Source organism: Oryx dammah, unplaced genomic scaffold (genome assembly GCF_014754425.2).
Source record: "Oryx dammah isolate SB20612 unplaced genomic scaffold, SCBI_Odam_1.1 HiC_scaffold_24, whole genome shotgun sequence".
Classification (NCBI taxonomy): domain Eukaryota; kingdom Metazoa; phylum Chordata; class Mammalia; order Artiodactyla; family Bovidae; genus Oryx; species Oryx dammah.
In genome coordinates, this window is record NW_024070208.1 from 7,684,528 (window position 1) to 7,700,673 (window position 16,146).

The window sequence follows — 16,146 nt, forward strand, 5'->3', positions numbered from 1 at the left end:
AGAGTCCCTTGGACTGCAAAGAGATCCAATCAGTCCATCCTAAAGGAGATCAGTCCTGGGTTTTCATTGGAAGGACTGATGTTAAAGCTGAAACTCATACTTTGTCCACCTCATGTGAACAGTTGACTCATTGGAAAAGACCTTGATGCTGGGAGGGATTGGGGGTAGGAGGAGAAGGGGATGGCAGAGGATGAGGTGGCTGGATGGCATCACCAACTCGATGGATGTGAGTCTGAGTTAACTCCAGGAGTTGGTGATGGACAGGGAGGCCTGGAGTGCTGCAATTCATGGGGTCGCAAAGAGTCAGACACAACTGAGTGACTGAAGTGAACTGAACTGAAAGCCTTTAACTGTGTGAATTGCAACAAACTGTTTAAAATTCTTAAAGAGATGAGAATACCAGGCTACCTTCACCCTGCCTCCTAAGAAATTTGTATGCAGGTCAAGAAGCACCAGATAGATACAACCACACATGGAACAATGGACTGGTTCCAAATTGGGAAAGGCATATGTCAAGACTGTATATTATTACCCTGTTTGTTTAACTTATATGCAGAGTACATCATGCAAAATGCTGAGCTGGATGAAGCACAAGCTGGAATCAAGATTGCTGGGAGAAATATCAATAATTTCAGATATGCATATAACACCACCCTTATGGCAAAAAGCAAGAAGAACTAAAGAGCCTCTTGATGAAAGTGAAAGAGGAGAGTGAAAAGCTGGCTTAAAACTCAACATTAAAAGACCTAAGATTATGGCATCTAGTTAAATAACTTCCTGGCAAATAGATGGGGAAGCAATGGAAACAGTGAGAGACTTTATTTTCTTGGGCTCCAAAATCACTTGTGTTAGTTCGAGAAGATCTTGTAAGTCTTCATAGAACTGTACTACTTCAGCTTGTTCAGCATTACTGGTAGGGGCATAGACTTGCATTACTGTGCTATTGAATGGCTTGCCTTGAAAAGATCAGATATCATTCTGTAGTTTTTGAGATGGCATCCAAGTACTGCATTTCAGACTCTTTTGTTGACTATGAGGGTTCCTCCATTTCTTCTAAGGGATTCTTGCCCACAGTAGTAGATGTAATGGTCATCTGAATTAAATTCACCCATTCCATTCCATTTCAGTTCACTGATTCCTAAAATGTCAATGATCACTCTTGCCATCTCCTGTTTTACCACTCAAAATTACCTTGACATGGACCTAACATGAACCTAACAAGGTTCCTACACTCTATAAAGAGAATTCAGGGTGGAGTTCTAGTAAATATAAGGACACAGGCAGCATTTTGAGTCTCAGATTATTCAAGAGGGAGGTCTAGATCCTTCAGTGATTGTCAAGTGACTAAAAGGAAGGTTTGATGATATGGAAGGGGGTGTCTGTGACAATAAAGATTGCCATGGTGACAGATGTGGCTTTGAAAAATTTGAATAAGGTGGAAGCAATCACTGGAGTGACAAATAGATGAAGATGTTTGGTCAAAATCATTTCTACCAAGTTAATATTTTTAATAGGAACTTTTTTCTAAATATAACACTGGGGTTAACTGAGAAATATGACTTTTAATTGAGGCAAAAGTTGTCTCCTACATGTTGAAAGTTTTGTTGATGTTGAGATGGGAGAACTTATTATAGGAAACATCAATCTTATTTGTTTTTATACTCACTTGGCTCCATTACAAAACTATCCTGTTCATTTTACAAAAGACAAAGAAAACAAACAAAAAAAAACAAAACACTTGATATCTTCTACTCAAACAACATTCTAAAACTTGCAGCATTTCTCTTGTGGATCTTGAATCAGATTTACTCACATGGTCAAGGAGAGTTTTTGAGAGCCAAGAAGGAAAATGCAAAATATGGTCTCTGCCAACAATATCCAGTCTCCTTGCTATTAGCACCAACAAGAGAAATTTGGCAGTGCCAATCTATAAGGAAGCCAGAAATTTTTCATAATGGTCTGAAGATCGTCCTTACATAATTTATGGTGATGCTGATAGTCGTTATCAGGTTTGATAGTTAGAATGTGGATGGGACATGTTAGCTACTCCTGGAGGCATGGTAAACATGAAGGAAAGAGAAAATATTAAAGTTCCACAAAGGTATTGGGTAAAGTGAATCTGATACTGATATGAGATGTAAAGCTCAAATACATAGAATATTTGAACAAGATAGTATGTTACTGAAGAAAGTTTACCAAAACATTTTTAGCACTCCTTTTCCTAAGAAAATACAAGTACTTGCTCATGATTTCTTGATGAAATCACAAGTATCTCTTTTTGGTTGTAGGAATGTTGGCTCTACCTTTGAGAATGTGAAAGTGAAGTTGCTAGGTCTTGTCCGACTTTTGCGACCCGACCCCATGGACTGTAGCCCACCAGGCTCCTCTGTCTATGGGATTCTCCAGGCAAGAATACTGTGAGTTGCCATTTCCTTCTCCAGGAGATCTTCCCAACACAAGAATCGAACCCGGGTTTCCCACATTGCAGACAGACGCTTTACCATCTGCTCCACCAGGGAAGCTACCTTTGAGAACATCACATCAAAAGAGTCGGATAAACAGATGCATCAGGAAAGAATTTCTTGACCTTTAGTGTTTGTGGAGCCCCAAAAGGGTACAGGAAAGAATGATGCTAAAGATGAAACTCCTGTACTTTGGCCACCTCATGCGAAGAGTTCATTCATTGGAAAAGTCTCTGAGGCTGGGAGAGCTTTGGGGGCAGGATGAGAAGGGGACAACAGAGGATAAGATGGCTGGATGGCATCACTGACTCGATGGACGTGTCTGAGTGATGGAGTTGGTGATGGACACGGAGGCCTGGCATGATGCAATTCATGGGGTCGCAAAAGTTCGGACACAACTGAGCGACTGAACTGAACTGAAAAGGGTACAGATTCCCTGGAGAATTTTTTAAACCATGATGGACATGCTTGAACCAGGACTTAGGGAGAATAATCTTAAAGAGATGATGAAGAAAACTTCACAAATTCCTCTTAGGGAAAAGCCCATTTCTAGTGACCAGAGCAATGGAAGTGAGAGGACTGGACATTTTCAATGGGAAACAAGTTATCAATTTTGATTTTCAGAATTGTATCACTCTTCATCCTCCTCACAAAGCCGGTTGTCTTGCTCTTCACAGTGTTTGCACAGCTCACTGGTGGGCAAGGTATGAGCTAAGAGGCTGGAAGAATACTCAAGGAACTGTAGGAGCTGCAGACACATTTATTCTCTTCCAGCAGATGCAGCAGGCATAGCAGCAGCCATAGCATAAGGTAACACAACCCAACCTCTCTCCTGGCTGTTGCAGCGGCCATAACAGCATTCTCACCTGGTTGACGCAGCAGCTGTATTCCCTCCTCTTGTGGCTGAACCAGCAGACACGGCTGTGATGCAACAGAAAGGCCACCACTTTCAGTTGGAGCCCATATATTGGGACAGCATAAAGTAGCTCATGAGCATGTGAGTACCTTGTGACTGGCATGCACAGTGCTACAAGTGCTCTCAGCTTTTACATAGTCATTATTTGCAAAACATGGGGGAAGACAGCCTGAACTCACTTGGCTAATTTGGCTAATTTGCTTTCTCCCTAGAAGAATGATATTGAAAGAAAATATGTATTGTCTTTACTGTACAGGATGTGTAGGAAATCTTGGCCTTGCCAGCTTGTTCTTTAACTAAAGAATCATAAATATGACCAAAGATTTGTTGGATCTTTTTTGTGGCAACTAAACAAAAAGTGCCCCTGTCATTTGAAAAGGTGGCATATCAACACTTCTACAAGGGGAGCAGCCATAGACGTTAGAAGAGTAGTAGATTCTGAGGCAGATTTGTGCCAGAGGTTATCAACATAGTCGTGTTGCCAGCAATTCCAGCTTCAGTAGCAGCTGTGCCAGCAGGAGTGGAGGTGGTGGAGGCAAACACAAGCAGCTGTAGAGAATTTGGTGGGCGTAGTGATGGAGGTTTTGAACATTGATGGATATGGAGGAAATTATAACTGCTGGGGGATTGACTGGTGGGGCAGCTGAGCCTACTTTGTAGTAGTGCTGTGCTGTGCTTAGTTGCTCAGTTGTGTCTGACTCTTTGTGACTTCATGGACTGTAGCCCTCCAGGCACCTCTGTCCATGGGGATTCTTTAGGTGAGAATACTGGAGTGGGTTGCCATGCCCTCCTCCAGGGAAACTTTCCAACCCAGGGGTCAAACCCAGGTCTCCCACATTACAGGTGGATTTTTTACCATCTGAGTCACCAGGAAAGTCCACGGATACTAGAGTGGGTAGCCTATCACTTCTGCAGTGGATCTTCCCAACCCAGGAATCAAATCAGGGTCTCCTGCATTGCAGGTGGATTCTTTACCAGCTGAGCTACCAGGGAAGTCCATATATGGAAACAACATGTAATTTAGCCAGAGTATACATTGTGTTGGTGCAAAAACTTGTATCAAATTGCCAACTGTGATACTCCACTGATTCTCTTTTTAAGGGAACACAAGTTCACAAGAGGAGATGAAAGGAGCAATCAGCAGCCTTGTTCAGAAGGTAATTTGAAGACTTCTACTGTTATAGTGTGTATTAACTCTCATTCCCCCTAAACCCATCCTAAATTGCTTTCATAATTTGTTGACTGCAAATCATCTGGTTGTTTGTCATGAATGTGTTATTTTGATGTCCTATTAGCTCAGTAATGCTTAAGATAACTTTTTTGATAAAATACATTTATTGTACTTGAGCTAAAATTTTTGTAAATCTATGTTTCAAACTGAACCATACAAACAACTTAAACTTATGTATACACACGAAACTCTATTCACTATTTACATATGTAAAGAGTCAGTTCAGTCAGTTCAGTCTCTCAGTCGTGTCTGACTCTTGAGACCCTATGAATCACAGCACGCCAGGCCTCCCTGTCCAACACTAACTCCTAGAACTCACTCAGACTCACGTCCATTGAGTCAGTGATGCCATCCAACCATCTCATCTGCTGTTGTCCCCTTCTCCTCCTGCCCCCAATCCCTCCCAGCATCAGAATCTTTTCCAATGAGTCAACTCTTCGCATGAGGTGGACAAAGTACTGGAGTTTCAGCTTTAGCATCATTCCTTCCAAAGAAATCCCAGGGCTGATCTCCTTTAGAATTGACTGGTTGGATCTCCTTGCAGTCCAAAGGACTCTCAAGAGTTTTCTCTAATACCACAGTTCAAAAGCATCGATTCTTTGGTGCTCAGCTCTCCTCACAGTCCAACTCTCACATCCATACATGACCATGGGAAAAACTATAGCCTTGACTAGACGGACCTTTGTTGGAAAAGTGGTGTCTCTGCTTTTCAATATGCTATCTAGGTTGGTCATAACTTTTCTTCCAAGGAGTAAGAGTCTTTTAATTTCATGGCTGCAGTCACCATCTGCAGTGATTTTGGAGCCCCAAAAAATAAAGTCTGACACTGTTTCCACTGTTTCCCCATCTATTTCCCATGAAGTGATAGGACCAGATGCCATAATCTTAGTTTTCTGAATGTTGAGTTAAGCCAACTTTTTCACTCTCCACTTTCACTTTCAGCAAGGGCTTTTTAGTTTCTCTTCACTTTCTGTCATAAGAGTGGTGTCATCTGCATCTGAGGTTATTGATATTTCTCCCGGCAATCTTGATTCCAGCTTGTGCTTCTTCCAGCCCAGCATTTCTCATGATGTACTCTGCATATAAGTTAAATAAGCAGGGTGACAATAGAGTAGACTGTATTTATTATAGTAAACTTTTCTTTTAAGGATATTTGATTTCCCAAATATATCATTTTAGAGAACAGCAGATATGAATATTATATATTAGTATATTTAGTAAGGTAGAATATATTCTTAAAATGCCTGATCTCTGGATATTCAATTTCAAGTGACTGGTGTTTACAGAAACAAGCTCAAGAGGAAAAAAAAAAAAAAAACTATTATAGAAGAATGAAAAGAAAAAAAAAGATTTATTGTGAGATTTAAGGGAAGGAGGTAAAAACTTAATCATGAGCTAAAAGTTGACCAATGTCTTTATTCTGTTCACATACACCCTACTAACCATATTTAGAGCTTAAATTTCAAAAATTCTCTCTTAAAAGATACTTCAAAAATATGTCAGCTTCAACTGTCATTTTAAGTATTAAAAAATAAAAATAAATTCCACTAAGCAGAAGTTAAAAGAAAGGAAAAAATAAGAAAGCCTCACAAAACATGATCAATATATTGTATTGGTTTATGCTGCTTTTGTATCATGAATAGATAGAAATATGTCTTCTTTTACTCAATTTTTATTGTCACTTTTTAGTCAAACATGTTTGGTATGTACACTGAATTATTTTTCTGCTGAAAGTTGCCCTTTTCTATGTTTATATTAGAAAACAAAAATATAATTTTCATTATATATAGTTAAAACTGGAGACTGCGAAATCTAAAATCAAAAAATATTTTTATACTTATTTACTTTCTAATTAGGATGGAAATGTATCTAAAGAACCTTAACTTAATTTGAGTAATTGGAAGAGAAAGAGATATTGCAGAAAGGCCCAGAAAATGCCCTAAGTCAATTCTACTGCTGGACTGAGAGCATAGGACCACTGGGCAGCAGCATTTCTCACAGGTTCACATTGAAATGATCCAGTGTATTACAAGCTATATATATGTTAGTAAGTTCTGCACTCTTTTCCCAAGAGAATAAGTAAAAAAGAAAATAAAAAAGCTGTAAGCTACTTACGTCACAGTTGTCACTGTCATTGCAAACTCTTTACTGTCTGAGCCACCAGGGAACCCAATCTCAATATAGTAAAAACAAATGTTTTTCCTTTGTTGTTGTTTTTGTTTTTACTATAATATCATAATAATAAGAGTAAAAGATACAGTTTTGCTATGAGATCCCAAAGAAACAACAAAAAAGGAATTACATAAAGTTAAATAATCAACTGATATTTAGTATCAATTTGATAAAATGTTCTTGCTTTAATTTAGGACATAATTGTTTCCCTAACAATTACACTGCAATGTTAGGTAAATCCAACAAAGTAGTAATAGACATGAAAACAATTTTTTCCCAATTTTATGTGTATATTTTGATATATATTCTACTAAGGTCATGAGCTTTTTCTGTGAGTTTGAATGATCCATAGACTTGGCTTGAATTGTGGGTGAACTAAATATATATCTTCAAACTTGAGAATAATACATTTTTCACTTACCAAGATACAATTTAAAAATTAATAGAAACACACAAGGAATAGAATGGACACCTCATAAAAGGACAATATAGATCAATGGTTCAGGATAAAGATGAACTGGGTGTGAATCTCATTTCTTTTTTCTTACATACAAGCATAGACAAGTTACATATTATCTTGCATTTCAGTTTCCTCATTTATAAAAGGAAGATAGTAATATCAACCTCATTACATTTTTGTGGATTTTAAATAAGCTGATGCATATGAAAAGATGATAACAGAGTCACGTATATTACAAATGTTTGATATTAGGCTATTCCAGACTTCCCTTATTATGGCAAATATTTGGCAAATACAAATTTCCCCAAGTAGTGTTCACTGGTTGATTATATTCTTTGCTTCTAAGTTATTTGCTTTAGTTTTTTTTTTTTATCATATTTATTATAATATGTTCCCCCTCTATATGGCGATAATTTTTTAAATTGTAGATTCAGTATTACTTAAGTGTATCATATATAGAAAATCTACAATTCAATGTGATGATTAAGATATCTTTTCATATACATATATAGGTTTCATTATAAATAAGAGATTATCTCAGGTAAAAATTACTGCTGTGCAATGTAAAATAGCTGAATGGATAAAGTGTATTGAAGATTTTTAGTCCAAAATTTAAAAAAAAAGGAAGGAAAAATAAGGTCTTATATCTCTAATTTGTGTCTATGGACCTTAAATATAATGATAAAATTGATATATTTATAAGATTAAGAAATTAGAAATACTGAAAGTGTTACTCAGAATTATACTACACTAAAACCCTTGCTCTGATTATAAATATATCTTATAGACAGGTAAATAAATGATTCTAATTTTTTCAAATATCAGAATTTTAACAGAATGAAAAAACAGCATAACATGAATATGCCATCTCATCTCACAAGACAATCTATTCAGATATTTAAATATATAGTTACATTGGGAATGATTCAGTGAAATATATGTATGGCCTATATCAGATTCTTATACTGGGAAAACATAACACCTTGTGATATACAAAATCATTCATTAATCAAATTTCATGGAAACATCCTATTTTATAGTAACATTTCAGCTTTGTGAGAAAAAAATTAGAAAAAAATTTGAACACTGTTAATATTAACATCTCCCCTCGTAGAAATAATCATCATTTCATTCCTCCAAGTATAATGAACATTTGCAGAATATTGAGTTGCTAAATTAACAGTATTTTTTGGTTCAAGTATAACTTGAACCAAGATGTGAAAGTTCCATTTCATATCTGTGCTTAAGAGAGCTTAAGCCCTATTGCATTAAGGTAATATATGATCTAGGCATTATTAATATCAAGTGATAAGTTGATATATAGTCAGTTCAGTTCAGTTCAGTTCAGTCATTCAGTCACGTCCGACTCCTTGCGACCCCATGAACCACAGCATGCCAGGCCTCCCTGTCCATCACCATCTCCCGGAATTCACTCAGATTCACGTCCATTGAGTCGGTGATGCCATCCAGCCATCTCATCCTCTGTCGTCCCCTTTTCTTCCTGCTCCCAGTTCCTCCTAGCATCAGAATCTTTTCCGAGTCAAATCTTCTCATGAGGTGGCCAAAGTACTGGAGTTTCAGCTTTAGTATCAGTCCTTCCAAAGAATCCCAGGGCTGATCTCCTTCAGAATGGACTGGTTGGATCTCCTTACATCCAAGGGACTCTCAAGAGTCTTCTCCAACACCACAGTTCAAAAGCATCAAATCTGCAGTGCTCAGCTCTCTTCACAGTCCAACTGTCACATCCATACATGACTACTGGAAAAACCATAGCCTTGACTAGATGGACCTTTGTTTGGCAAAGTAATTTCTCTGCTTTTCAATATGCTGTCTAGGTTGGTCATAACTTTTCTTCCAAGGAGTAAGCGTCTTTTAATTTCATGGCTGCATCACCATCTGCAGTAATTTTGGAGCCCCCCAAAATAAAGTCTGACACTGTTTCCACTGTTTCCCCATCTATTTGCCATGAAGTGATGGGACCAAATTTCATGATCTTCATTTTCTGAATGTTGAGTTTTAAGCCAACTTTTTCACTCTCCTCTTTCACTTTCACCAAGAGGCTTTTTAGCTCCTCTTCACTTTCTGTCATAAGGGTGGTGTCATCAGCATATCTGAGGTTATTGATATTTCTCACTGCAATCTGGTTTCCAGTTTGTGCTTCTTCCAGTCCAGCATTTCTCATGATGTACTCTGCATATAAGTTAAATAAGCAGGGTGACAACATACAGCCTTGACGTAGTCCTTTTCCTGTTTGAAACCAGTCTGTTGTTCCATGTCCAGTTCTAACTGCTGCTTCCTGACCTGCATATAGGTCTCTCAAGAGGCAGGCCAGTCGGTCTGGTATTCCTATCTCTTTCAGAATTTTCCACAGTTTATTGTGATCAACACAGTCAAAGGCTTTGGCATAGTCAATAAAGCAGAAATAGATGTTTTTCTGGAACTCTCTTGCTTTTTCCATGATCCAGTGGATGTTGGCAATTTGATCTCTGGTTCCTCTGCCTTTTCTAAAACCAGCTTGAACATCTGGGAGTTCATGGTTCACGTATTGCTGAAGCCTGGCTTGGAGAATTTTGAGCATTACTTTACTAATATGTGAGATGAGTGCAATCGTGCGGTAGTTTGCACATTCTTTGGCATTGCCTTTCTTTGGGGTTGGAATGAAAACTGACCTTTTCCAGTCCTGTGCAGCACTTTCACAGCATCATCTCTCAGGATTTGAAATAGCTCTACTCAAATTCCATCACCTCCACTAGCTTTGTTTGTAGAGATGCTCTCTAAGGCCCAGTTGACGTCACATTCCAATATGTCTCTTTTTTTATTGTGCTTCACTCTTATGAGGTTCACATATAATGCATTTTATACAAATTGAAGGTTTGTAGCAACCTTACATATAGCAAGTCTCTAGGTTCCATTTTTCCCGCAGTATTTCTTCATATATCACTTGGTCACCTTCAGTAACAGTCAATAGTTCAAACTTTTTTATTATTATTATATTTCTTATGATGATCAGTAATCTTTTTATAACTGTAATTCTAATCAGTAATTCTAATTATTTTGAAATGTCACGAATCACACCTGTAAGACAGTGAAATTAATAAATGTGTGTGACAGTCTGTTCCTGCTGCTGCTACTGCTGCTTTTAAGTCGCTTCAGTCATGTCCAACTCTGTGCAACCCCATAGATGGCAGCCCACCAGGCTCCCCCATTCCTGGGATTTTTCAGGCAAGAACACTGGAGTGGGTTTCCATTTCCTTCTCCAATGCATGAAAGTGAAAAGGGAAAATGAAGTCGCTCAGTTGTGTCCAACTCTTAGCGACCGCATGGACTACAGCCCACCAGGCTCCTCTATCCGTGGGATTTTCCAGGCAAGAGTACTGGAGTGGGGTGCCATTGTCTTCTCTGGACAATCTGCTCCACTGACCAGTAATTCCTCATCTTTCTTCCTCCCCTAGGCCTCCCTCTTCCTGAGATGCAGCAATATTGAAATTGACCTATTAATAATCTTCCAATGGCCTTTAAGTGAAAGGAAGAGTCATACATCTCTCAGTTTGAATTGAAAAACAATAAAGGATTCAGTTAGTGATAAAAGCATGTTGAAGGCTGAGACAGGCCAAAATCTAGACCTTTTGCATCCTACAGCTAGCCAAGTTGTGACTGCAAAGGAAAATTTCTCAAAGGAAAAATAAAAGTACTACTCCAGTGAACACTTGAATGATAAGAAAGCAAAACAACCTTCTTGGTAATATGGAGAAAGTTTTAGTGATGTGGATAGATTAAACCAAATGCAACATTCCCCTTAACTCAAAGACAGTCCAAAGCAAGATCCTAACTCTTCAATTGCATGAAGGCAGAAATAGCTGAGGAAATTGCAGATGAAAAGTTTAAAGCTAGCAAGAGTTTGATTCATGAGCTTGAAGGAAAGTTATCTCCAAACATAACAGTACAAGGTGAAGTAATAAGCACTGATATAGAAGCCTCACCAAGTTATTCAATCAAGCCAAGATAATTAAGATGAATACACTAAGCAATGTATTTTCAGTGTAGATAAACTACTTTATATTATAAAAAGTCTCCATCTAGGACTTTCATAGCTAGAGAGAATAAAGCAATACCTAGCTTCAACGTTTTAAAAGACAGCCTGACTGCTAATGAAGTTGTTGACTTTAATTTGAAAACACTATTTATTTGTGCTTAGTTGCTCAATTGCGTTTGACTCTCTGTGGATCCATGGACTATAGCCTTCCAGGCTCCTCTGTCCATGGGATTCTCCAGGCAAGAATACTGGAGTGAGTTGTGATGTCCTCCTCCAGGGGATCTTCCCAAACTAAGGATCGAACCCAGGTCTTCTCTTGCATTGAAGGTAGACTCTTTACCAATAGCATCACTATTCATTTATTATCATTCCAAAAATCTTAGGGTCCTTGAGAATTATACTAAATCTACCTTTCCTGTGATCTATAAGCAGAATAAAAAAGCCTGGATAATAGTACATCTATTGACAACATGGTTTATCACATATTTTAAGCTCTCCATTGAAACCTGCTGCTCAAGAAAAAAAATCTCTAAAATACTACTGTATATTGACAGGATACCTGGTCAGCAAAGAGCTCTGATAGAGATGTACAAGGATATTTTATTTTCATTCTTGCTAATTCAGCATCTATTCTACAGCCCACGGATAAAGGAGTAATTAGCCTTTCAAGTTTTATCATTTAAGAAATGAATTTCATAAGCCTATAAGTGGCATATGTAGTGATTCTTCAGATGGATCCAGGCAAAGTAAATTGAAAACCTTATGGAGACAATTCAGCATTCTCGGTGTCATTAATAACATTCATGAGAAGATATCACAGTATCAACATTAACAGCGATTTGGAAGAAGTTGATTCCAACCCTTATGGATTATTTTGAACTGCTCAGAATTTTGGTGGAGGAAATAACTGTAGATAAGGAAGACAAAGCAAACATACACACACAAAATAATTACAAGTAGAGCCTGAACATATGACCAAATTTCTAAATACAAACTCATGACAAAATTTTAATGGATGAGGAGTTGCCTCTTATAAATGAGCAAGAAAAATGTTTTTTTTTTTTTTTTTTAGACAGAATCTACTCCTGGTGAAGACAGTGTGAAGATTATTGAAATCACAACAAAGGATTTAGACTATTACTCTTAGTAATGGTAAGTAGCAGGTTTTGAGAGCACTGACTGTAATTTTCAAGAAAAGGGTTTCAAGGAAACCCATCTACCATGGATTATATGCTATCAAACCATACTGTGTGCTACAGAGAAATAATTCACGAAAGAACAAAGTCAATTAATGAGGCAGAATTTATTGTTTTCTAATTTGAAGAAATTGTCACAACCACCCAATCTTTAACAACCAACACTCTGATCAATCAGCAAACAACAACATCGAGAAAATTAACTACATCTAAAAATACAGGTATATAATTTCAATGTAGATATCATTTATATCATATGTGTGTGTGTGTGTGTGTGTGTATATATATATATATATATGGTAATCTATGCATGCATACATGCTAAGTCACTTCCGTTGTGTCTTATTTTTTGCGACCCTTGGACTATAGCTACTCAGGCTCCTCTGTCCATGAGATTCTCCAGGCAAGAATACTGAGTGGATTGCTCTTTCCTTCTACAGGGAATCTTCCATACCCAGGGATCGAACCTGGGTCTCCTGCATTGCAGACAGACTCTTTACCATCTGAGCCACCAGGTAAACCCAATGGTAAAGAATCTGTCTGCAATGCTAGAGACCCAGGTTTGATCCCTCGGTCGGGAAGATCCCCTGGAGAAAGGCATGGCAACCCACTCCAGTACTCTTGCCTAGACAATCCCATGGACAGAGAAGCCTGGAAGACTACACTCAATGAGGTCACAGAGTTAGACGTGACTGAGCGGGTCACCAGAGAAGCCCTCAATTTAGTTTAATCCAGAGTAAAAGCCAGAATACTTACTGATCATTATAAGAACACAAGATATTTAGTAGTGCCTTTCCTATTGAATCAGAATTGGAGCCAAAGAAATGCCCAAACTAACCCACATTCATAAACAGCCAGTCAAAAGCAGATTTCATTAGGACTAAAGTGAGCAAGACATATGACCAAATTTTCCAGGCTCAGTAAAAATACCAGGGAGGAAAAAAACCTGAGCCAGTGTGGAAGTGAGGGAGACACAAGTTCACAGGCAGTGTAGTGTAGTCAAATTGTTCAGGGTCTGGTGTCCAAGCTTTGAGGAGGAGCATGGTTTGCTCTCCCATTAGCATCATATGTATGTGTGTGAGTGTGTATGTTCTCCAAAAGGAGAGATTGAAAGTTTATTCATCACCTGAATTTTAGTCAAACAGAAACAAACCTTTATAAAAGGTTTAAAGAAAACCTTTATTTGAAGACTTGATTCTGGAAAATATAAGGAATTTGTATTATACTGTTTTAAAAAATGACAAAGAAAAAATTGATGAAGTAGTGACTCCTGTAGGGTTAAAAATTGGAGCCCAGGAAGCATGACATTCTGATTTATAAGTTCAAATCAGTGTCATTTGCAGTCAATGGCTCCCATATCCCATTCCTGGTTCCCTGGATATCATAGCTGTGAGAATTAAGAAAAATATGATGCCCTTGACTCAGAACATCACAAGTGCTTGACTCTGTTTCACTGAAACCCAGGCAACTAAAGCGTTTGTGTGTGTGTGTATGTGTGTTTGTTTTTTTTTAATGACATACGTAAGTGAAGATACTGCTTCAGTTATTACCTTTGTTCCCATAACATTTGCAGCTGATGCTTAGGCTTTGACTTAGAATAAGCCAAAACATTTCATTCAAAATAAAATTGCTCATATGTGTGATCATACAAGTAGAAAGAACATAAAGAAGCTTATAGTAGCAAATGGATAGGCCTCCTTGGAGCCACCCAGGATGGGTGTATCCAAAAGAAGAAGAGCCAAGAACTGATGAGCAAGAGATTGAGAATATGACCCCTAAACCTGTGCTCCAGGAAAGAAACAATGGTCTTCGATTGCATTTGTTCAATTATTCACTAGTGCAGTTCAAAGGGGAGAAAATTTTTTTGTCTTGGGGCCCAAATACATTTCTGTTGAGGTTTTTGTAGTGGGTGCCTATAGTCTGGGCTTTCCTGGGGACTCCATGGTAGAGAATCCACCTACCAGGGCAGGAGACTTGAGTTTAGTCCCTGGGTCAGGAAGTTCCCCTGGAGAAAGTAATAGCAGCCCACTCCAGTATTCTTGTCTGGAAAACCCCATGGACAGAAGGAGCCTCACAGGCTATGGTCCATTGGGTCGCAAAAGTGTCAGACGTGGCTTAGCAACTAAAACAACCACGACAGACTTTAGGTTTCTCAGCTCCATGGGATGAACCTCCCCAGCCCCCTACATGGCATGCTGTAATCTATAAAACCTGTATCTTCTCAGAACGGAGCTGGGAGATCTAACAAAGGACTTCTGGAAATGTACAAATAATGAAACACCATTAAGACTTTCTGCTAAAAGCCACAACATTGTGCAGTTTGTCATCCTGCCCACGATTATATCACTCAATTTTAAAACATGCTTATGTATGGCAAAACCAATACAGTATTGTAAAGTAAAATAAAGTAAAATAAAAATTAAAAAATAATAATAAAACATGCCTATTATGAAGGTTACTCTTGGATCAAAACACCCAAGTGAAATGCATCAGTTTGTCAAAAGAATGAAGCTGTTAAACCACATGATCCCTCTCTTGAGACCTTAATTTAGGAAATGAAAGAGCACATCTTTACGTGGAAAAAAAAAAAAAGATTGTGGAGCATGCAGAAAAGCAAAGAACTCTTGGAAAAAAATAAGTGGCTAATACTATAAACAGATTATTTTCTTTATAGTAAATAAAGAAAAAAAAATTGGGCTTCCCAAGTGGTGCTAGTGTTAAAGAACCTACCTGACAATGCTCGAGATATAAGAGACATGTGTTTGATCCCTGGCTTGGGAAGATGCCCTAGAGGAGGGCATGGCAACCCACTCCAGTATTCTTTCCTGGAGAATCCCATGGACAGAGGAGCCTGGTGGACAACAATCCATAGCGTTCAAAGAGTTGGACCCAAATGAAGCAAACTAGCATACATGCACCATAAGTAGACTCTTTTCTTCATAATAAATTAAAACAAACAAACAAAGCTCTAACGCAGGGATTAATACTGGGGAAATTTCTGCATGCTGCAATATCTCTGTGCATTCTCTTTGAATAAAGTTGATCCATATAAGTATCTTTTAAAAAGAAAACTTAAAAATGCCAACATTCTCTTGCTCATCTCTGAGCAACAGAATAGAGAATTGAAGAGATATAGAGCAGGGATAAAAACAATAGGAAAGCCAACAGTCCACTGTGTGTTTCTAGGGCAGAAGAAGTGAATATTTCAACAGGGCAAATGTATACCCCAGAAGTGAGTAGAACTTGAGCTGCTGTTATTTCTCCCAGAGGACTGTGGGCAAATTATGAACACAAACAACATGAACTGTGGATGCCTGAGGGCAGAAGTTCAAGGCATTCCTATAAAAGGACTCGGTCAAATTAGGTCTGCATAGATAGAATTTCTCCAGGTCCTCCAAAGAACTTCAATGTTAATCTTGGATTGCATAACACAAAGGACATGCATGGACAATTAATGTCAACTAGAGTGTCAAAAATAGCAAAGTAAAATAAAGCAGGTGTCAGTTGGATAAAAAGATGCTTTTTTTTCCCAGCTCTCTTCAATCTCCTCAATAAGTTTGAAAAATGTAGCCTTAAAAAGGAAAAGTACAAAAAGTGATTTAAAGTTAAACATAAACTTCCTTTTTTATTTGCACCATTTAAAGTCTCAGAAAAAAATAAGAATTGGGCTGTGTCT

The 16,146-nt window shown here is 38.0% G+C and overlaps 1 pseudogene; it reads left to right on the forward strand.

Moving 5' to 3' along the window:
- LOC120882889 overlaps positions 1-12,421 on the forward strand; it is a 58,737-nt pseudogene extending 46,316 nt beyond the window's left edge.
- Positions 12,422-16,146: the final 3,725 nt, after the last annotated feature.